The 24,356-nt window shown below is 37.8% G+C and overlaps 1 protein-coding gene and 1 long non-coding RNA gene across 6 annotated transcripts in view; one reads left to right on the top strand and one right to left on the bottom strand.

The window, feature by feature from the left end:
• PHF3 (PHD finger protein 3) overlaps positions 1-24,356 on the bottom strand; it is an 80,668-nt gene that overhangs the window by 47,979 nt on the left and 8,333 nt on the right. Inside the window, exon 1 of one of the 5 annotated variants that reach the window (XM_045294791.1) lies at positions 3,853-3,896. The exons of the other annotated variants lie outside the window; for them this stretch is intronic. The gene's annotated coding sequence lies outside the window, so the exon portion shown is untranslated. Of the gene's footprint in view, positions 1-3,852; positions 3,897-24,356 lie in introns of those variants that run through there. 5 annotated transcript variants of the gene reach the window in all.
• LOC123522239 lies at positions 11,500-14,564 on the top strand. Its single transcript, XR_006680518.1, has 2 exons — positions 11,500-11,688; positions 12,938-14,564. It is a non-coding gene; the product is annotated as an uncharacterized LOC123522239 (long non-coding RNA).

Consider the following 24,356-nt stretch of genomic DNA (forward strand, 5'->3'; position numbering starts at 1 on the left):
GTTTCCTTCAAAGAGTATCAAGTAACTAGCTGCTCTGAGGTGAAGAGGGGAAAAGATTTTTCTTTTATCATCTGTCCATGTGTTTTACACCTGCGCACGCGCCTCTATTCATAAGAGTATACCTGTAAGTGTTATTTTATGTATTTCCTGATGTTTCCGTTACAAAATTGGAAAATCTAAACTAGATGTTTGAGAAAATTAATCAGTAAATCTAATGGCACTATTATACAGAGAAATAAACCACTACATTTTTTCCCCACTGTTTCTCTCAGAAGACCCAAACTCACTGCTACAGAACCAGGTTTCTAAGACTATACATCTTTATGGAAACAGCTTCATCTTTTCTCAAAGAGCAGCTAGAGGGTTTGAACAAATGACTGTGGTTAGTAGCCCAATGCCTAACCCACAGCATGATCACGGCTCCTTATGTTTGCCTCAGGCCCAGCTGATCTAGGTATTAGAAACACTACCATACAAACATAGTATCTGAGGACATTACTCCTGCACTGAGAAGCTCCTGTAACAGAGGAAGACTGATGCCAACATCTATGGGGATGTCCAGGGAAAGAAGACAACGCTTTCCTTCCATAAACTGTGAGCCAACAGAGATAGAAAGCCTTCTCCTAGAGCTGGTGCGTGAATTTCTAATTCTAGCCTCCTAAACTGAGAGAATAAATCTGTGTGTGTGGGGGGGGGTGGGGGTGGGGGGGGTGTAGAGTTAGGGTTACATTCAATCTGTGAAAGAAAAAGAGAAATCAGTTAAGTATTTTAAGAAGCACTCTACCTCTATCACGGCAATCTAAGTACCGCATATCCTCGTATATAAACCGAGTTTTTCGGCGCATTTTTCATGCAGTTTTTGTGGTAAAATTAGGTGCCTCGGCTGATATTCGGGTATATAGGTAATTAGTAAAATCTTGAAAAATTATGTATCTAACAATTACACATGAAAAACCTTGGTGTTGAGTAAAAGGAAAAATGAGTTTAACACAATATTAATACATATTTTTTAAGTTCATGAATCCATTATAATAATCAAAAAGGAGAGATTAAGAAAAATATTTGCCACCATTGGTATTAGATGTGATTATTCTGCCATCTCCTAACTCTGAGAACCCATATCAAATGTTAATTCTTTCCCCTTAAACTGCCTCTTCAGTAGGAAGTGTAGTGCAGCATAACTAGGTAATGAGGAAAAACTTTTCTCTACCAGAAGAATGCCAGCAAATAAAACACAAAAGATCCAAACTTGCCTTACAATCCATTTTGACTCAGAATGACCCTATAGAGTGTTTCTGAGCCTGTACATGCAGAAGCCAAAAGTCACACCTTTCTCCCACGGAGCAGCTGATACGTTTGAATTGTCTGTTCTGTGGTCAGATGATTCCCACTCAGAGCAACCTACAGAAAAGCCCCTTTGGGATACCAAGACTTTAAATCTTTATTGCAATCGATAGCCTTTCTTTCTCACACAGAGCTACTGGTGGATTCAACCCACTGATGACCTTGTGGTTAGCAGTTTACTATGTAATCCACTACACCACATGAGCTCCTAAAAGAAAAGACAGAATTCCAAAATCATCACTGTGCTATTATATTAAAAACAGATTCCAGCAAATATCATTATAGGCATGAAACAATTAGAGAAAAGGCTGATGAGGCACTAGATATTTTCATGTTATGTTACATCCTTGTAAATTATGTGTTATTCTCAATCCAAGTATGCATCACCTAACAATCATGATATGTTTTGTGAAATAAAACAATACATGATTTGGATTTTTAGAACATGATTATTAAAACCATATGAGAACCCTCTTTCTAGCCATCCTCATTACCACTGTTGCTGGTGCTGCAGGTGCTGGCAGAGGAAGGCAAGACAAATCAGCCAAAGCAAAAACAGACAGGACAGGAGCAGAGTCAAACCTGCCTTACCCACTGTTTCACTTGCCTGAACAGAAGGAGCAGGCTAGCCTCACCGCTCCTACCATTCACTGCTTGCCAACTGGACAAAGCCCAAGAACCCTCACACCTCAAAGCTGTGTCTTCTGCCTCACTGGCCTGTATCTCACCAGTACTTCAAGATTCTGGGTTTAGGGTATTTAAAATCATTAGGGGAAAATAATAATAATAAAGCTGTTTTCCTTTTAGAAAACAAAACACACACACAACCTTATTGGGATCACAGGCTTATATGTAGTTAGTTGGACATTATCCTCATGGGTGCTAAGCAATACATACCTGTAATTTAGGGAAAAGAGATGTAGCTATAATTACCTTAACCTTGAGCTAATTTAACAACCTTCTAAAGTAATACAATATTAAATAGTTCACTTGACCTGTGAATTATTATAAAACTGTTTAACCTGAATCGAATCAAGGCTTTAAATCTAACTTTTGATTTGTAGAAATTAAAGGGAGTACAAGAACAGATTACTTGATAATAGAATTTTTAAAATCCAAAACTCAGCACAACCCATGACATATGGTATTATCATGGGTAAAGAATATAGGGAGTATTTCAGAAATATAACTGTAATAGTTCCTCCTTGACTAGACCGTTGCTTGAACGAAGCAGACAAAAATGGCATGTGGGGGGCAATAACAAAATGTGAATATGGACTGGATATAGATGTTATTAAGTACAGCTATATTATTGTTATGCATTAGTCATTTTTCTGGGGATACATGCTGAACATGGGTGGATTGAATATAAGAACTGGCAAGTGGATGTAGCAAATATAGCAACAAAAATTTAAAGAGTTATATAGTGAAAATCTGTATGTATAGCATTCTTTTGGCTTTATAGTGTTTTTAAATGGTTTCAAAATACTTGAGGATTTAAAAAAAACAAAACCTTAACATACAAAGTACTCTCAATTACATATCCAAACAGCATATATTTGATTCACAGTCTAGCCTGGTACCACAATGAATTTATTTTGTTGAGCTGCTAAGTCAAAGGTCTTTGGTTCAAAGGCAGCAGCCACTCAATGGAAGACACACAAGATTACCTGCTCCCATAAACACTTGCAGCCTCAGAAACCCTATGGATTTTTACTGTCCTATATGATTGCTGAGTCATAGCTGACTCAGTGGCAGTGGGCTTGTTTGGGTATTTTGGTTCCTTCCAACACAGATATAAAAGTGACAAAATAAAAAACAAAAAGGTGACAATGTGGCTTAAAAATTATCTGTCCTGTAAATCCTCACCTATCATACACACACATTTTTTAAGTATACGTATACAATACAAAGTAAAAAGGGGAAAAAATTTAAGGGAGGGCAAAAGAAGAGTGGGAGTAAATGAAAACTAAGACAAATTTAGGATGTTAGTATTCAAAATGAGTCATAGCATTTAGATATACCAATAGTTCTCTAATTTCATGAAGTTCACATGTCAAAAGTATAGCAGGTATTCAGGAAATCCTAGGTGGTGCAAACAATTACATACTCAGCTAATAAGATGTTGGAGGTTCTAGTCCAGCCAGGTACCTAAGAAGCCTGTGATGTAAGTTCTGAAAAATTAGTATTTCTGACTAGCCAATGGTGGCTAGTCTTCACCGGGTACTCAAAAAACCAATGAGGGGGTAGAGAGCAAGAGGCACTTATGGAAAAAAACTAGTCTGTATGTATTAAAAAGGTACTGTCTCTAAATAAAATAGTTCATCATTTCAATAGCTTTCATTATAAGAATTTATATAAGCTTGTTACCGATATGTCTCCTAAGAGACTGTATAAATTTAAAGGGGCTATTCAAGACAATCAATCTTGTGTCCAGAGAAATATATGTGTTATTTATATTAACATATAAAATGGAAAACAAATTAAGCTTTACCAATATTTACTCACTCAGATGCAAGTATCCTGTTGGATTCACATCAGTCACAACTCATCTAAAGAACAGAAAGATTTTGAGAAAACAGTAGGAGTCCATAATGTGGAAGAGATGGCAGTGTTTCCCTTAAATTGTTTGCCTTAAGCATTTTACATTATTTCAGCGCATCAAAAATACAGTTCACATTATATTAATTTAAAAGAATAGCCTATTTATGTTAACTTTAATGAAAATAGAATTATTAAAATCCATCATATAAAAAACCTTAAACTAATCGAGAACAAAGCCCTTAAAGAGCTATTATACTTAAGGATGAGTTACTTATGAGCCAAGTGTTATAAAATATTAAGGCATTTATATTAAACGTTAACTATCGGTGGTTTATTTTTTAAAATATGCACCCATTACCTGACCCTACTAGATAATGATGACAATTAAGCAGTTGGACAACCATGAGTTGGAATCAACTTAATGACAACTGTTTAAAGAAAGTACTTATACCTTTATTGCTTCAAGTATGCTAATAAGAAAATAGATGTTTAGAAGTCTTTCTAGCACTAAGTGATTATAGCTAACAATCAAACCACATCAATAAGTATCTGGACACTTTAGAATTTATAAACAGAATTCAGCCTGTTTTAATTTTTTTCTCAAAATATTGTTTAATGTTTTAATTATTAATTTACAAATGTTAATTTTAAAATGTAACAACTTTCTACTTGTTTAAAATAGTAACTATAACATAGAATGATGCTTAAACTGCAAATCTGTGTATTGGATAGGACTGAAATACTATGAATTCATAAATAGATTGAATTTTTACATGACTACACAAATTTTGTATTATTTTGTTTTTGAGAATATACACAGCAAAAATAACACAATTCACCAATTTCTACATGTAACTTCAGAAAAGTTGTGCAAATACTCTCACCCTCCTTTTCTAAGTAGTCCCTCCTCCTGTCTATTAATATAAACTCACTGCCCCCACCCACCCAGATTTTAATCTAAGTTTTTGAGATGCCATTGTCAATCCTGGTCCCCTCTAGTCCAATCTAAAAAAGAGCACATGCTCAAGACACTTTCTACTAGGTAGGTTAAACTACTGTTTGGCTTTAAGCCTTCAAGGGGCATTGTCCAGGTTACAGTCAGAGGGTTATCTAGCGTACAGCAATAAGAGCTCCAGGGGTGCATCCAGCTTCCGTGGCTCCAGAAAGCATGGATTCCATGAGAACCTGAAACCCTCTTTTATATTGTCCCTCTTTTGATGAAGATTTTTCTTTAGACTCTTTAATCAAGATGTTTAAAAATGATAGCCAGGCACTATTTAATTCTGGTATCCTAGACAACTGCTGTGCTATGGAGAATCATTTGAAAACTGAAAAATCGGACCTATTATTTCACAACAAGCTAGAGGATAGAATAGAAGCACTAAGCAAATTATTAGCACAACCAAGTGGGATGTCCCATGAACCCATGGCCTCGGATCTTCACACAAAGGAACTAAATCCCCAGGGGTATTACGATATACATAAGCAGTCTCGGTGGTTTTGGTGGTGGTGGTTTTGGTCAGAGTTGTTAATATAGCACACTTTGGTCGACTCAACATTTTATAAGTTGTTTTCAGTTATTGAAAACAACTGAAATATTTGGCTGCATAACCTTACCCTAAATTAATGTTTTTTCCCATCACTATAAACTGAAATTCCGTATTCCACAAAAAAAGTCCTTCATTTTTCCCTCATCCTCACTCTACGCCTGGTAACTACTAATAAATGGCTTCTACACATTTGCCTTTTAAAAAAAAATTTTAATAAGTGAGATCATATATTATTTGTCCTTTGCAAGTGACTTATTTCACTCCAGTGAGTCTTCAACATAATCCATACGAAGACTTAAGTTCTCTTTAACATAATGCATACCCAAACTTCAGTTCTCTTAATAGACGAGTAGCATTACAGCTATTCTACATCCATTGATGGCCACATAGCTCTTTCCACCTTTTGACGATTATGAATAGTGCTGCAGTGAACACTGGAGTGCAAATATGTCTGCTTGCAACTAGCAGTTCAACTCCTAACCTACCAGCCTCCATGGTGATCAAAGTGCCATTTAATCAAGAAGTTTTAACAATAAAAAATATACCTGAACCCAACACTAGGGAACTTAAACATATAAAACAAACATTGATAGACCTGAAGGGACAAACAATAGTACATTCATAGCTGGAGATTCCAATACACCAGAATCAATGATTAGACTGTCTAGAAAAAGACTATCAAGAAAATAAGAGAACTTGAAAGATACAATAAATACAAGGCTGCTTCAGAAAGTTTTGAGAAAACAAAAACACAATGGATTTTTTCCATGAATTATTTGAAGCACCTTCACATATATATTAAACACTATACCTCAAAACAGCTTCAGTACACACAGATCAATTTCTAAGATATAACACATTTCAGATTACAAAAAAAAAGCCTTAAGACTGGAAAATTGATCACTTTTAAATGATGTAAAATTATTTTCTCTGACTACCATGGAGTGAAGCTAGAAATCAAGATGAAAAAAAAAGTTGAAAAACTCACAAACACACGGAAATTGAACAGCACACCATTGAATTACCAGTGAGTCAAGGAAGAAGTCAAAAAGAAGTTCCAAAATTTCTTAATCACATGAAAACTAAAGCATAATATACCAAAACATAGGGTGCAGCAAAGGCAGTAATACTCAATTAGAAGTGAATGATGGGGGGAGTGCGGAGTGGAGACCCAAAGCCCATTAGCAGGCTACTGGAGACCCCCTTGCAGAGGGGTCTCAGGGAGGAGACGAGCCAGTCAGGGGGCAATGTAGCAACGATGAAAAATACAATTTTCCTCTAGTTCCTAAATGTTTCCTCCCCGCTCCCACAATCATGATATGAATTCTACCTTGCAAGTCTGGCTAGACCAGAGGATGTACACTGGTACAGATAGGAACTGGAAATACAGGGAATCCTGGGAGGATGAGCCCTACAGGACCAGTGATGTGAGTGGTGATACTGGGAAGGTAGAGGGAGAATGGGTTGGAAAGAGAAAACGGATTACAAGGAACTATCTGTGACTTCTTCCCTGGGGGACGGACAACAGAAAAGTGGGTGAAGGGAGATGTCGGATAGGGCAAGAGATGGCAAAATAATAATTTATAAATTATCAAGGGCTCATGAAGGAGGGGGGAGCGGGGAGGGAGAGGAAAAATGAGGACCTAATGCCGGGGGCTTAAGTGGAGAGGAAATGTTTTGAGAATGATGAGGGCAATGAATGTACAAATGTGCTTTACACAATTGATGTATGTATGGATTATGATGAGTTTTATAAGCCCCTAATAAAATGATTTAAAAAATACTCAATTAGAAACCTATAGCAATATCTGCATAAATAAAAAGATGTCAAGTTAACAGCTCATCTTGACAACTCCAGGAACTAAAAAGAAAAGGGAAAACAAAGCCAATACCTACCAGAAGAAAGTAAATAACAATGATCAGAGCAGAAATAAAAGAAAAACAATAGACAATGAATAAAACCAGAAGTTGGTTCTGTGAAAAGATCAATAAAGCTAACAAACTTTTGAGCTAGACCCAATGCTGTAACTCTTTAATACAGTTCATGTTGTGGTGACCCCCTAATCATAAAATTATTTTTGTTGCTACTTCATAACTGTATTTGCTACTGTTATGAATCAGGCAACCCCTGTGAAAGGGTCTTTTGACCCCCAAAGGGGTCACGACCCACAGGTTGAGAAGTACTGAGCTAGACAAAGAAAAGATGCAAATAACCAAACTGAATCATGAAATTCTGTACCATTGGCTAAATTAAGGAAAATATCAATCAATAGAAGTACCTTATACCCCAGAGAGATAATGTTCTCTAACATAAAATGTCAATGATGTCTCCAAAGTGAACCACAGACATACATAAACCATAGCTATGTGAATTAATTTGGGGTTGCAATTAATTCTAGCCCCAATCTAAGAACAATTAGTTTTTATGACATGGGTCTACTTAACACTAGTCCTCATGAAGAGACAGATCAATGAAGATATGGGTGCTATAGCAAAGTGTGGTGAAGAAATTAGATGGTGTCCAGCTATCACAAAGAATACCATCTGGGGTCTTAACAGCTTGTCTTCAAAGCAGCAGCCATCTAAGTGAGGCATCAATTAAGTCCACATGGAAAAAGCACACCAGCTTGTGTTACCCAAGCAATGTAAACAATATACGCAATCCAAATCCAAAGGAGGGAATGGTATCAGAGCTTAAATTCTGAACACCCAGCTTGCAGAAGGCTATATGACAGTGGAAGCCCAAAATCCATTTACAGGGTTCACACACAGATTGAACTTTAAGTGAATACCCTTTGTCCATAGTTTCGGGATTTGAATAGCCCTCAGACAATAAGTATTGTGGAAACATTAGAGTAGATATATCTCAAAATTCAATTCCATCAAGTCAATGCTGACTCATAGCAAATGACCCTATAATAGGACAGGGCAGAACTGCCCCTGTGGGTTTCTGAGACTATAACTGTTAATGGGAATATAAAACCCTATCTTTCTCTCACAGAGTGGTAGTTTCAAACTGCTGACCTGCTGTATATCCCAGGCCAACACATAACAACTATGCCACCAGGGCTTATTTAGGTTAAAATGTAACATCTTACTTGATCCCCCTTTTGTCCCATGTAAAAAAAGTTTTATCAGTTTAAAAAGAGGGGAGAGGAATGTACAGGGTTTAAATCTTCAATGAATTCCCTCTGAACAAAGACCAGGGGTGTGAATAGCCTTGCCATCATGCATAGCACATTGGAAAATTGATTATGGCAAATAAAATAAACACTTCATCACTTGATCTCCCTTTTGATCCATTTTAAAATTGTACTAGTTTTTAGTGTTTTCTGCATTCTTTTCCATTGGTGTTAATTTCTTTATTTTTGTATGTTTTCCAGTATATGAAATCCAGGTTGAAAGAGTCTAGAAAGACAGTAACTACATTAATGGTTTCTTAGGGTATAGCAAGGGAGGCTGAGGGGGGAAATGGGAAGCTAATAATAGGAGTACAAGAAAGCAAATGTTCTAAAATTTACTGTGGTAATGACTATACAACTCTTCTTCGCATGACTGAAATAATAAATTGTATATGTGGATTGTGTACCAATAAACTTTTTGTTTTTAAGTGAAAACCTTATTAAATGACTCTACAGAACCAAAGAACTATGACAAAATATTATGAACAACTGTATTGCAACAACCTGGATAACGTAGATGAATGAGCAAATTCTTAGAAGCATGCAACCAAAATTACTCCAGAGGGCCTGTTGAAACAATTTCGTTTACTAGAGTAATTAATAAAATATAATACTTAGGACCTATCAATATAATCAAGTACATGAAGGACTTATACAGAACACTTAAACATTTGGGAAAATGTTCCATGTTCATGGACCAAAATACTTAGTATTATTAAGATGTTAATATTATCCAAAGCAATCTATAGATTCAACACAATCCACATCAAAATTCGAACAGCCTTCTTTACAGATATAGGAAAATAATTCTTAACTGTGTATGAAATGCAAAGAAACCTTAAGTAGAACAACGTTCTGAAAAGAGAATAGAAGGCATCACATTTCCTGATTTTAAAACACAGTATACAGCTATAGTAATCAAAACAGTCTAGTACTAGTACAACAGATACGGAGACCAATGGAATGGAATTGTGTCCAGAAATAAACCTATACATCTATAGTGCTAAGTCCATGCAATAGCAAAAGAAAAGTCTCTTCAATAAAAGGTGCCAATGAAAGCGAACCATGTATACTACATACAAATTCAAAATATATTAAGTATTTAAATGTACAAACTAAAACCATAAAATTCCTAGAAAAATCAAGGACAACACTGTCTGGCCTACCTTTCAGAATTGGTTTATCTAAAAGATAAAAACAAAAAAGCAAAAGAAGAAAGTTAGATGTAGGACCTCATAAATATTAAAGACTTTTGTTTATTAAAAGACTTTACAAAAAAAGTACAAAGACAAGCTGGTGACAGAGAGAGTAGCTCCAGAAACCATGTATTTGGCAAGAGTCTAACAACAAATTATATATAACACTTTGACAAACAACTAAAAGACAATCCAATAATAAAGTAGACAGAAGACCTGGATAGGTATTTCACCAAAGAGGGCATTTAAATGTTCATCAAACACATGAAAAGATTCTCAAGTTAATTAACCACCAGAAATATACATCAAAACCACGATAGGCCATTTTACTTCCACTTGAGCAGCTAAGATTTTTTTAATAAAAAATATATGAAATACCAATATTGGCAATGGTATGAGAAAAACAAATCCATTGTTGGTGGAAATGCAAATGATAGTTATGGGAAACAGAGTGACAATTCCTAAAAATATTAAAAATGAACAACCATATGATCCATTACTTTTACTCCTAGGTACAAACTCAAGATGCATAGACTCTTGCATACCAATATTCCTTGTAGCATTATTCACAATAGCCAAAAGGTGTAAACAGTCTAAAGATCTACCAACAGATAAATGGATACAACAAATGGAACAACAAAATGTAATACATACATACAACTGAATACCATTCCATCGGTTCGAGAAATTAATATGTGCTACAATACAGATGAAGTGTTAAGACATTATTTTGAGCAAAATATGATAAAAGGGCAAATATTAAATTACTTCACCTACACTAAAGTGGCTATTACTAAGCAAAGGGAGTCAAAAGAGGGTTGGCAGTGATGGAAAATTATACTGAGTAGTATTGAACAATTATTGTTAATTCCTGTCAATAATGTACACTTGTAAAAAGCTGAATTGGCAAAACTTGTATCATAGAGATATTTACAATGGAATATATGAGTGTGGAATATATGAGCATGCGCACTAAGACTGCTTCAAAGAATTAAACACCTCATGGAACTTGGTTCCTTGGTTTAGTGCAGAGGTCCTCAAACTGGGGCCCGCGGGAGGACATTTATCCGGCCCACCGGGTGTTTTTGCCCCATTTGTTTTTTACTTCAAAATAAGATATGTGCAGTATGCATAGGAATTTGTTCATAGTCTTTTTTAAACTATAGTCCGGCCTTCCAATGGGTCTGAGGGACAGTGAACTGCCCCCCCTCCCCCCATTTAAAAAGTTTGAGGACCCTTGGTTTAGGGTTTAAGAGTCGTGGTTTCATGGGAAATTCTACTTAATTAGCCTAATACTACATGTTAAGCTTCTGTTCTACCTCCTAGATTGCTATGTAGCACCTGTGGTCTTAAAAACTTTCAAACAGCCATCAAAAGGAACAAGTGGTCTCTCTTTACCTGGAGTAACATGTTGAAGGCCATTTGGACTCAGCCTTGAAACGGCTGAGAAGATATAAACCCAGGTGTCAGTATCTACTGTTTGCTTCTGCAGCTTGAGACCAAGAAAAAGAACAAGGACGTATGCGAGTTCTGGGAAATCAGGATGGTTAATTTTCTCAAGGATGCTTGGTTTGGAAAAGCAGAGTTGTTATTATGCATGCAATGTGCTTGCTTAACACTAAGAAAAATATAAACCTGGGTTGTTTCTGCATGTATAAAAGGAAGATGTAGAATAAACTCGGGGCTTCAGTATTCACTGTTGCCCTCCCAATACTTTCTGTCTCTCTTCCTTAATCCTCACTCCCCCTTTCTGGACCATTCGACTCGTCAGCAGGCTCCGAAAGATTGGGGCCCGGACAGGGGGCTGAAAACAGGGGACCCAGTGAAGGACACCGCGGATTACAAAGGTGTACACGAAGAGATTAGTGTGCGGTGAGTAACAATTGGGAGTAAAATGGGGCAAGGAAATAACAAACTGATTTTTGTATATATGCTTCAAGATATGTTAAAAGCTAGAGGAGCAAAATAAGTTATCAAAGATTAGAGAAGTTTTTAGATTTTGTAGTTAAAGTATGTCCTTGGTTCCCTGAGGATGGGACTGTAAATATTGAAACTTGGATGAAAGTAGGGGAACGACTAAAAGATCACTATGCAAGTAATGGACCTAGCAATGTCCCTATAGATACGTTTTGCCTATGGAATTTAAGTAGGGATAACTTGGATCCTAGGCAAGAGGGACTTTTGGAGTTAATAACTTAACCTATGTGAAGCAGGGAAAAGCGGAAGGGAGCACCTCTGTAATTACAAAAGGGACTGACTTTCGGTGGGAAGAAAAGGAAAAAGAAAAATGGGAAATGGGAAATTCCCCGTCCATGGAACCCAAATACCAAAAGTTGATAAAAGGACTTCTCCAGGGTTGGAGGTTAAAGATAAATTATTGGGAGAATTATTTGCGCCTGTACGACATTGTTATTGGTTTTACAGTAAAGAAAAGGTAAAATTGAATTCACGAGCATGGCAACAAGTAGTGAAAACATTACGCACTGCTCATCAACGGAGACAGACTATGAATTTAAAGCTATGGTCTTTATGTAGTGCTATTACTCAAGCTTTAGTTAGTAGGGACAGATTCGGAGAAAGGTGAAGAAAGTGATAAAGATAGGAAAGAGAGTGGAATCCAAAGGGAGGAAGAGGAGTATGCAGAAGTAGCTGAGGAGGAATTAGGTCCAGCATTAACAAGGAAAGAATCAGGTGATGTCGTGATAGAAGGAAAAGATGTTCGAGAGCATAAAGGATTGTTAAAACAAATGCTTAAGTGTCATTCTAACAGCCCTTTAGCTGCTCCATTACCCGGAGCTTTCACTTTCGCAAGGCCAAAACATGGGGCGGAGCTGCCTCCCAATCCAGGAATAACAGCTTTTCCCATATCAGAGCCTGTGCAGGGATGGCAGAACTGCATAACAAGCTGAGTTGTTTGCAGGGGCTATAGCTGGTGCTATAGCTATGATTGGTGGAAAGTGCTCTGTCTGCTAAAATCACTGACAGGCATTGGAGGATTCTGCAACCCTCTCTCATTTTCCTAAGCCTAAAAGAAAGTGTTCCCCACCAGAACCAATAGTTTATAGAGCCATAGGAGGAGAGATTTTACAATGGGGTCGGGAGGTTGCTCTTATCTCCACAGATTCCGGAACTGAGTGGTTGCCAACCCAACTTCTGAAACGGAGAGATGGCTAAGAAGTACTGCACTCAGAAGTTTCTGCAAGAGTTTAAAAATTTTCCCATTTCCTTTTGCTGAAGAAGGCAAGCATATTAATAATTATAGCTTGGGGATGAGGGGCTCCCTATTTTCCAAGGATATGGTTCTCATTGTTTATCTTATTCACATAAGGTTTGGGGAGTTAGGTATAATCATTCTTCTTTTGCAGCAACTACAGTTCTTAACTTCATATTAATGCTACTCGGTATATTCAAGCCTGTGTGAAAATTCCTTATGTTATTTTATCAGGAGATATTACTTGGAATTCTAGTACAGGGGTTATGACTTGTTCTTCAAATTGTACTTTACAACATTGTGTAAATTTTACCTGGTGGAAAACTTTTAACCAAACCCGAGAGTTTATATCTTGTTAAAGCAAGTCCTGAGATTTGGTTACCTGTCAATTTAATTCGACCCTGGAGCGAATCTGCGAGAGTAATGCAGATCTACAATGCCTTGACTTAATTGATCCATCGAATGAAGAGAATGATTGGACTGATAATAGCCACAGTGATTGCACTTGTAGCTGTAGCAACTACTGCAGGAGTGGCGGGAGTTGCTTTGCAGCAAGAAATACAAACAGCAGACTTTGTTCGAGGGTGGCATAGAGATTCTCATCTGTTGTGGCAACAACAACATGACATTGATACTCAAATAGCTGAAGACATCGCCAACTTACAACAAACAATGTTGTGGATTGGGAGATCAGATATCTGTGTTAGCTACTCAAGTTATGCTTCGATGTGATTGGAACACCTCTCATTTTTGGACTACTCCTGTTCTGTGTAACGTTAGTAAGGATTGGAAAGATTAGAAATTTATTAATTGGACATAAAAATGTATCTTTAGAAATTCAGTTATTGGAATATCAAATTGGTGAAACTTTCAGTAGACAATTACCCAAACTTACTGTCTTCTATTAACCCTTTGGAACAAGCAAAAGCTTTATTATCTTTAACCATTGGTAGTGTTATTCTATTAATCATTAAGGTTATGGTTGAATTATTGGCCTTAAGTACAAAGTTACATGAAGTACACCTGCATACTTCGCCCCCTCCCCAAACAGGGGTATAAGGCAGAGGCTGGTTAGTCAGAGGCGGGTAAGATTGAGTCCGAGTCTCTCAACCTAAGACAGGTCATAGTCGCCTGGAGGACTGTGGCTGATGACGGGTAAGAGTGATTTCAGGACTCGACAACCTAAAACAGGCACAGTCATCTGCCGACGTTTTGAGTAAAAACGACTTTAGTGAATAAAAAAGGGGGAGCTGTTGAAGGCCATTAAGACTCAGCCTTGAAACGGCTGAGAAGATATAAACCCAGGTGTCATATCTGCTGTTTGCTTCTGCGGCTTGAGACCAAGAAAAAGAACAAGGACGAAAGCGAGTTCTGGGAAATCAGGATGATTAACTTTCTCAAGGATGCTTGGTCTGGAAAAACATAGAGTTGTTGTGTATGCAATGTGCTTGCTTAACACTGAGAAAAATATAACCCCGGGTTGTTTCTGCATGTATAAAAGGAAGATGTAGAATAAACTCGGGGCTTCAATATTCAACTGTTGCCCTCCCAATACTTTCTGTCTCTCTTTTTTCCCTTAATCCTCACTCCCCCTTTCAGGACCGTTTGACTCGTCGGTAGGCTCCGACAGTAACAGGAAGGAAGACAGTCAGGCAAGGAAGAGGATATGAGATGTATGACTATCTCCATGAACAAATATTTCATCTGTCAGGATTCCAGAAGAACTGGATGGTGCCTGACTACCTTATGGATCTTTTTAATCAGAACCCCCAGAAGAATTCTGAAAATGCAGAACAGAATTTTAAACCTCATAGACTATACTTTCTGGAGCCAGAGAGGGTGAATAATTTCCTTAACTTCCTGAGATAATCTGTAAACCTTAAAACAAAAATAATACCCTGAAAACGTAAAACCAAAACTAAATTCACTGTCATCTAGTCAATTCAAACTCATATCATCCCTATAGCAATCCTGAAGTCTTATTATTAAAATGATTTAGCTTAACTAGTAAAAAATGACATATGAGATCTAAGTAACAACAGCAACTTGAGAGAGGGTTTAAGAAGCTTAGGGAGCAATAAGTTTGTTATCTAGGAAAGAACAACTCAGAAAAGAACAGTACTGTACAACTCTAAGAATATATTAAATTATACATACAGGAACTACTGAATTAGTTTATATTCAGCAACAAAAGTAATACAATTAGAAAAAAGTGTAACTAAGACTTTCATTTTTATTTATAGCCCATAATTTTTAAATACGTACTTTTATGTAAAGAGCGTTAATATATTAATATAGTAGAACAAGTACATACATACTTGTATACCTAATATTGGTACAATCTTTAAAATATCTTACCATATTATATACCACCCCCAAAAGTTTGGAGACTATCCCTGGTGGCACTATTGGGTAACTACAATGTCAGCAGTTTAAACTCATCAGCCACTCTAGGGAAAGAAAGACTGTATCTGTTCCTGTGAAGATTTAAAGGGTCACTCAGTTAATGAGTAGGACTCAGCTTAATGGTAGTAGGTTGTGTTGTATTATCTTAATGAAGGAAACCTCATATACACAAAAGTAGCAAAATTGACACTCACACCCCAAGAGTCAAACAATACAAAAACTAAATAGTCCTCAAAATTTTTGAACAATGGGTGTATGACCACAATCCATAATAAACGTGAATTTTACAAACTAAGGTTGACATTCCATTAATTAGGAAGAAAGCATCTAAAAAAGTCTAGTGAAGTAAGATCTGCCAAGTGTTCAAATCTGCCAAGATGAGTTCATGTAGCAAGAAAAAAATACTAATTCCAGGCTTCCTAGAACAACTACAGAAACTCTGATTGAGACAGCTGTTTGTTATCCAGTAGCCATACAATCTTTCTTCCAAACTCATTAGAATTCTTGTATTTTAGCTGGGTAAATGGTCACCCAAAATAAAGACTTTTCAACCTACTTTACTGCCAAATGTAGCCATTGTGAAAAAGCAAAAATCTTAAAGGCAACTATAAGGGTATAATCTTAAAGCCAGAGACATGTATTCTCTTTCCCCTTTAACTGATTAGAATCCACATTCAGCAGCTATCAAAATAGTGTATGTATAAGCAACTGTAAGAAAAATGAAGTTTGAGTCTCTGACATTGTGTGTTCCACACCAGTTCTAGTCATTTCTCATCATTACATGACAAAGTATATATTTATTACTTCCTACCATTGATTTCTGGGGCTTTAACTCTCAATTGAACCCAATTCTAATGAAAACCAAGGTCAAAATGTTTAAGTTTTGGGGTCATTTCTGGGGTCAGTCACTCAAGAGGTTGAGGAAATGGGCAGTCATGCCTAAAATGTGGTTCAGGTTTCCTACTTCTCCAATAGCAGGATTCTGCCACTGCTCAAGAATTATAAAGTCAGCTCCGGTGGCTAGCAGGTACACCCACCCCTAGGACAAGAAAGGTGATTCAGGGATAAACAACAACAAAAAATCCACTACCATGAAGTCAATATAGACTCATAACAACCCTACAAAACAGGGTAGAACTGCCCCAGTGAAGTTCCGAAACTGTAACTGTTTACGGGAGTAGAAAGCCCCATCTTCCTCCCTTGGAGCACGCTGGTAGTTTCCCAACTGCAGACCTTGTGAATCGCAGCCCAACCTGTCAGCACTAAGCCACAGGGTTCAACAGGGCCCTAAAAGTTTCCCACTCCTGGGTAGTAGCTAGTCTCAGTCTCTAGAAAAAGAATCAACCACTCTCATCAACATCATGATGCACTTATCTTTTTTAAATCAAATTCCTCTTTAGTCAAAATTCTCAAAATAAAGCAGAGTAATCTACTCCTAGGTATGTACCTTCCCTAAACCATGTGTCATTAACATGCACACCTGTATCCACTAACAATAACAAAAAGATGGGTGCAACCTAAGATGAGTCCAATAGATGAATGCTACATACATATATACACAAAATAAATACTACTAAGCCACACACACACACACACAAAATAAGTTCATGAATCATCATTCTATGTGGATGATCCTGGATGGCATTATTTGGAACAAAGTAAGGTAACCATAAAAGAATAAATAAAGTATAATCTCACTTTTATGAAATAACAAAAAGGTAAATATATACAGATCAATAATTAGTAGTAGTTAACCAGTTTTATTTTCAGGAGTGTTTATGGTCATGGAAAAGGTAGCACTAAAAGTGGATGAAGTTTGCACAATTTGACTATATAATTGATGGCACTAAGTTACACCCAATAAAAAGGATGAATTGGCAAATGCTATGTTATATATGATTTTGCAACAATGAAAATATACATAGACCAATTAGGAGTTACATATGCTTATACTTCTCAGAGATAACCATTCACATTACAGGACTAGTTTTCATTGTTTGAAAATAGGGTCACTTCTTAAAGGGGTGGTTCTCAACCTGGGGGTAGCGACCCCTTTGGGGGGGTCGAATGAAACTTTCATAGGGGTCGCCCGATTCTTAACAGTAGCAAAATTACAGTTATGAAGTAGCAACAAAAATAATTTTACGGTTGGGTTCACCACGAGGAACTGTACTCAAGGGTCGCGGCATTAGGAAGGTGAGAACCACTGTCATAATGGATAATTCAGTCAAGGGGCATACAGTAATTCTAAAAGTTTACGTTCTACCTCCTAGTTGATGAATAGGGTCTGGAGTCTTAAAACCGTACCAGCAGTTATCTAGGATACGACTACTGGTCTATATTCGCCTGGTGCAAAAAGAAGGAAACCCTAGAATCTGGGAACTTTTTATTTCTTTTACTATATCATACATTATGATAAATAAATATATGTACATATATATATAAAATCACACACCACCCTCAGTTTTAGTGTCAGAAACAAGTTTTTCTATTCCAAGACATTCCTTTTTATTTCTTTAAGAACACTAATTTTTTGGTTGTTTTTTGGGCAATTTAGCATGTTTTCATCTGACGATGATTACTAAAAATCTGTAAGCCAAAGCAGTGCTCTACCTACAGCATTTTATTTACCATCTTAATTCCTGGACCCCATCCTATCTAGTTCTACTGTTTCCTTAAACTGTGTTCTTTTCTTCAGTCAAAATGTATTGTTTGAATGCCTACTACGAGGCTTCAAAAAGCTCCTGGTATGGCTGAGCATTAGTCTTAAGCAAAACACTTGGAAACATCCGTGAACAACATATGCGGTGCATCTAGATTAGCTACTGAGCTAAAACAGAGCAGCTAATTTTTTTAATGTTTAAAAATATTTTAATAATTAAAGTGTTTAGGAATAAGTTCATGAATCCTTTAAGGAATAAAACCTATTGTTAAAAAATTACGAAGGCTCTAGGATTTTATTCTCACAAAGAGGCCACTCTGATTGTTTAATGGGTGCAGGCAGAGACGGCTGGGTCAAACACAGGGTACTGATATTCCCGCCACAGCAAGCAGCATGATCATGTTGTTATTTTGTACTACTCTAATTCCATAGGGGCAATGGAAATGCCTATTCAGGCAGTGGGATGGAATACTGCGCAATAACAAGTCTGTTCTTTGTTTAAGGCAGGGGTGAGAAGCATGCATTACTTGACTTTTCAAGGTTGTTTGTTGCAAACACAACACTGACAAACTGCCTCAGTAAGGAGTCCCCAGGTGATGCAAACGGCTAATGTGCTCAGCTGTTAACAGATAAGTTCAAGTCCACCAAGAGGCCTTTCCAAAGACAGACTTACCTAATTCTGAAAAGTCAGCCATTGAAAACCCTTTGTAGTACAATCCTACACTGACACATTAGGGGCCTCTGACACACAAATGACTAAGGGTAACTGGGGTCTTTTTTAAAGAAGTAGTGTTCTCACCCACCCCCTCACCCACCCAGAAAAATGCACTACAGAGAACAGCACTGAAGATACAGCTCAGGGAGAGGCGGGCATCTGATCAGAACACACAGGAGCAAACAATTAAGGGAAGGAGAAAGAGTGGAACAAATCCTGGTTCACCAAGCCCCAGGACAATATTCCTGCTAAGAGCAGTCAATGCAGAGAAAACCAGAGGGCCAACCCCACCATCAAACACAATATCCCTCACTGACCCATAGCACTACGAGGGACAACACCGGAAGCACAGTGCAGGAATTTGCCCAAGTTGACCCCACCACATCCGGCTGAAACACTAAGGGCATGCAACAAAGCAGCAAGGGGAGCAAAGTAGTAAGTCCCCACTAAATACCAAAAATAGACTCTGGGGCCATGTGGGAAACAGAAGGATTTCTCTCAAACTGTCTCCCCCAAATATATGCCAGACTTAGCTGCTTGAGAATGACTATACATTTGGAGGTCATCGGGAGTAGATTAGGGGTCATTCTCCCTTAGAACTATCAGCCACCTGGAGCAAGCAGACACCACTGTTTATCCCAAGTAGGGCCCACTCCCTTCTGATAAGGATAGCAGTTGTCTGTTTCCTTGTAGGAGCCACCAGAGAGGTCAAACCCGCCCAAGGATGACCAAGGTTAGGCTACCATCATGAATCTAGGGTCCGCCCATCTTGTCACATGTATAACCCTAGACCTTCCCATTCCTATGGGCACACCCCTAAGCTCATCCCCTTCCTATTACATACTTATGTCTATCATAGATCCCCTTCCTACAATGTGCATGCCTATTGTACTGCCCCTTCCTGTGACGTGTGATTATGTAATCGTGTCCCCCCCTAAAGTGAGATGACGATTGGTTAGCAATAAAGAAAGAGCTCTCTCCAGCTCCCAGGGGCCCAAAAGCTCTCCATGGTTCCCAGGGCCCGGGAGCTCTCCACGGTCCTTGGGCTGAAGGCGCTCCCCAGTTCTCAGTCCGGAGGGCTCCCCTGCTCTCTGGGCCAGGTTCCCCCCACATGGACCATCAAACAGGGCGGAGTTGAGCAATGCTACCATGAATTGTGTCTGACTCCATTTAGTCCAATCTCTCCTCTACCTTTCATGCTTTCTATGACTTTACTATAATTTTCACCTTTTATCACTTTACAATTGCGCCTACCGGACCTGTGATGATTTGTGGGGGACCCCTCTCCTTTCACCCTACAGGGCCAGGGCTTGTCACCCTATCAAACTCTACAGGGAAAAACGCTTATAAAGGTCAATAGACAGACCTGGAGCTATTTACAGGCTTGTCTTCTTGTTGTGTTTTCTTTTGTTCTTTTGTTTTGCTTTTGTGTTTATTGTTTTTGCATGACTATCTAGATAAGATAGGTGGGATAAACAATCCAGAGGAGAAAACAACAGAACCAATGGTTGGGGGGCGGGAGTGGTGGGGTGGAGACATGGGAGAGGGGAAGGCAAGGGAAAGGAAGGGGAGTGTCAACAAACACGGGGACAAGGAATCAACAAGTGATCTAAAATCAAGGCAAGGAGGGAGGGTATAGATGCCTGGTGGGGGTTGATCAAATAAAATGAAACCAAAAGGTATTACTGAAACTTAAATAACGGTCAAACATGATAGTAGGACAAAAGGAAAGTAAAAGGAAATAGAGGAAAGAACTAGGAGGCAAAGAACATTTATAGAGGTCTAATACAGGCACATACATATGTAAATATGCTAATAGGGAGAGAGCTATATGCACATATTTATGTTAAGTATTAAGGTAGCAGATGGATATTAGGCCTCCACTCAAGCACTCCCTCAACGCAAGATCACTTTGTTCTAGTAACCTGGCTTGCTGTGACACCTTCTGATCGCAGAAGAGAAAATGGGCACATAAGCAAAGGTGGTGAAGAGAGCTGATGGTGCCCAGCTATCAAAAGATACAGCATCTGGGGTCTTAACAGCTTGAAGATAAACAAACAGCCATGTAGCTGAGAAGCAACAAAGTCCACATGGAAGAAGCACAACAGCCTTTCTGATCATGAGGTGTCAATGCGATTGGGTATCAGTCATTTAAGACCCAGAACAAAAAATCCTATCAATGTGAATGAGGGGGAAGGCAGGGAGGAGAACCCAAAGCCCACCTGTAGATAACTGGACATCCCCCCACAGAAGGGTCACAAGGAAGAGACCAGCCAATCAGAGTGCAGTGTAGCACTGATGAAACATACAACATTCCTCTAATTCAGTGGTTCTCAACCTTCCTAATGCCGCAACCCTTTAATACAGTTCCTCATGTTGTGGTAGCCCCCAAACCATAAAATTATTTTTGATGCTACTTTGTAACTGCAATTTTGCTACTGAATCGGGTGACCCCTGTGAAAAGCGTCATTTGACCCCCAAAGGCGTCCCGGCCCACAGGTTGTGAACTGCTGCTCTATCTAGTTCTTTAATGCTTCCCTCCTCCTCCGCCCCACCCCTATGGTAACCCCAATTTCCACCTTACAAATCTGCCAAGACCAAAGCATTTACACTGGTACAGATAAGAGCTTGCAATACAAGGAATCCAGGACAGATAAACCCCTCAGGACCAATCATGAGTAGCAATACCAGAAGAGGAAAGGGAAGTTGGGGGGAGAAAGGGGAACCCAATCACAATGATTTACCTATAACCCCCTCCCAGGGAGACAAAACAGAAAAGTGGGTGAAAGGAGATAGCACTGAAGTGTAACACATGGAAAAAATAATAATTTACAAATTATCAAGGGTCCATGAAGGATGGCGGGTGGGGAATATGAGCTGATACCAAGAGTTCAAGTAGAAAGAAAATGTTTGAAAAGGATGGTGGCAACATATGTACAAATGTACTTGACACAATGGATTGATGGATGGACTGTGATAAGAGCTTTAAGAGCCCCCAATAAAATGATTAATTTTTAAAAAAAGGTATTATTAACATACCCAGCATGAATATCCAGGGACACTCAATATTTCTAGAGTGGACCTCCCCTAACACAAGTTCAACAAAACAACTTAATGTCAGCATACTTAGAAAAATCAGGAAAAAATCTACACTAAGCTTCATAAAAAGAGACCAAATTTTGCTTAATTCAACAAGGTATCCGTATCCCCCGTCAGGCAAACTACCTGGCACAAAAGAGGCACTCAATAAATAAGGAAAACCAGCATTTTTAACAAAGTTTCTTCACGCTGACGATTATTTTCCAAACAATTTTTCAAGTGTAATGTGTGGGGAAAAGGAGAATAGAGAACTGATTTCTTATATCTAATTGAATTCCATCTTAAATCAACTTTACCCAAAAGCTACTACATTTTTACCTGCTGACATTAATTAAAGACACATCTTTAAAGCATCTTTCTAGTATTTATAATTGACTAAATCCCTGGCCTATGACTGTCTCCCTCAAAAACTCCTCAGTCTAATATAACTATTCTCAGCATTCATAAATCTTCCCTTCAAACACATTCCTTGATAAGGCAAAGAAAATATCTCCCTTGTTCTGTTACGAAATATTTTTTAAAAGCCTCTTCATCTTAATTGCACTGACTACCAAGTCAAACAAAAATTTGAGAACTAGTTTAAAACACTGTTCTGAAGCCAATGTGCCTGAAAGCAGTAAGACAAAATCTATTCCATTTCAAATACTTTAACTTACTGATCTTGGGAAATTACTCTAGAAATCTCAGCTTACTCAAGTACATAATGGAATTAAATAATAGTATATATAGCTCCTAAAGGTAAAGATGTAATGAGATAATGCTGGCAAAGAACTTTTGCGCCATTTTCGGCATATTGAAATCCACACTATTACTTATTTCCAAAGGAAATCTCTACAAATCATTGTAGACATTTTACAAACTGCCTTTGCAAGCAAAATTTCTCATTAAATCAATTCTCTCAAAGGTCCTGATATTAAAACTAATTTAATAACTATATATATATGCTAGTATTAATAGGTCAAAGATTAATTTACTATGTTGACAGTTTGGTAACTTAAAAATTATTAGAATTTTGTTAACAGTTTTATCAGTAACAAAAAACTAGGAATTAAGATCACTACTAACAGTGAAGAGATTTATTCAAAAAAACGGAAATTATTACAAACTGACAATTGAAGACAAAGAATTAACAAGGTAAAACTCAACACTGACAATTGTAATAATAGGCAGATCTTCAAAATCCTTAGGAAATATTGGCTATCAGATATTTTATCCTAAATTTTATACTATATTGGTAGAAGCCCCAAGACTATAGCCCTTAGTCATCCTTCAAGTCTGGAAGGGAACTCACTACCAAGGCTCAATTTCTAGCCAGACAATAGACAGGTCTTTAAGGAGGGCAACAGCCCTAAGAGGGAGCTAAACAGGCATTTGAGATTAAAAGGGCAGCATGTACCCAAGGTCAAAGTTCAGAAGGGTAAGGAAAGGAGGAATGAAAGCAGACAGGGCAGGAGGGAAATGAGATAAGTGTTACATTGTGGGGACTGCAATCAATGATCTGAAACAAAATGTTTAACTTGTTGATGGAAAACTGATGTGCTCTGCAAAATAAACCTTTACCCAATTCACAATTAAAAAGTAAAACAAAAAACAAAAAAAACCCCTATCACTAACCACCATTGTTCATGTATTTTTTTTAAAAGATAATTTTATACTGCTTACAAAATAGCCCTAATGGCTTCAAGTTAGGTAAAATTGGCTGATAAATTAAACGCTGACAGCTGAGAACCCATCCAGCAGTCCTATAGGAGATTCAGTCATCTGTCCCAATAAGGAGTTACTCAAAAACTCACTGTTGATACTGACTCAAAACGACTGTGCAGGGTAGTGTAGAACCACCTCTGTGGATTTCCAATCCAAGACTGTTAACTCTTTACAATAGAAAGCCTCATCTTTCTCCGGCAAAGCCAAGTTGGTGGCTTCAAATTGCTGACCTTGCATTTAGCGTAACACATCTCTACTACACCACCATTACTTAGAAAACTCCATAGGTCAATATTGAGTGGAAATCAACCCAGAGTTACTTTAATACATTTGGGGAAAATGAAGAAAGGACAGCACTGAATTAATGATTAATGAAACAAAGCATGAAAAAGCCACCGGTTGAGTCAAAAGAAGCTGACGCTATGTAGCCCAGGCAGCCCGGCCAACACACTTTTCTAGTATGTGAAACAGATAAAAGATTGAAGTTGTCAAAGATTTCATCTCACTTGGATCCAATCGAAGTTCATAGAAGCAGCAGTCAAAAGATCAAATGACGACTCATTGCATTGGGTAAATCTGCTGCATAATACCTCTTTAAATTGCTGACAGACAAAAGTGCTAGCTTTAAAAACTAAGGAGCAACTGATCCAAGCATTGGTGTTTTCATTGACTTCCCATGCACATGGAAATTGGACACTGAATAAAGAAGACTGGAGAACAATCGATGCATTTTAATTATGGTG

Source organism: Echinops telfairi, unplaced genomic scaffold (genome assembly GCF_000313985.2).
Source record: "Echinops telfairi isolate 266 unplaced genomic scaffold, ASM31398v2 ScPeMD7_3533;HRSCAF=4204_1, whole genome shotgun sequence".
Classification (NCBI taxonomy): domain Eukaryota; kingdom Metazoa; phylum Chordata; class Mammalia; order Afrosoricida; family Tenrecidae; genus Echinops; species Echinops telfairi.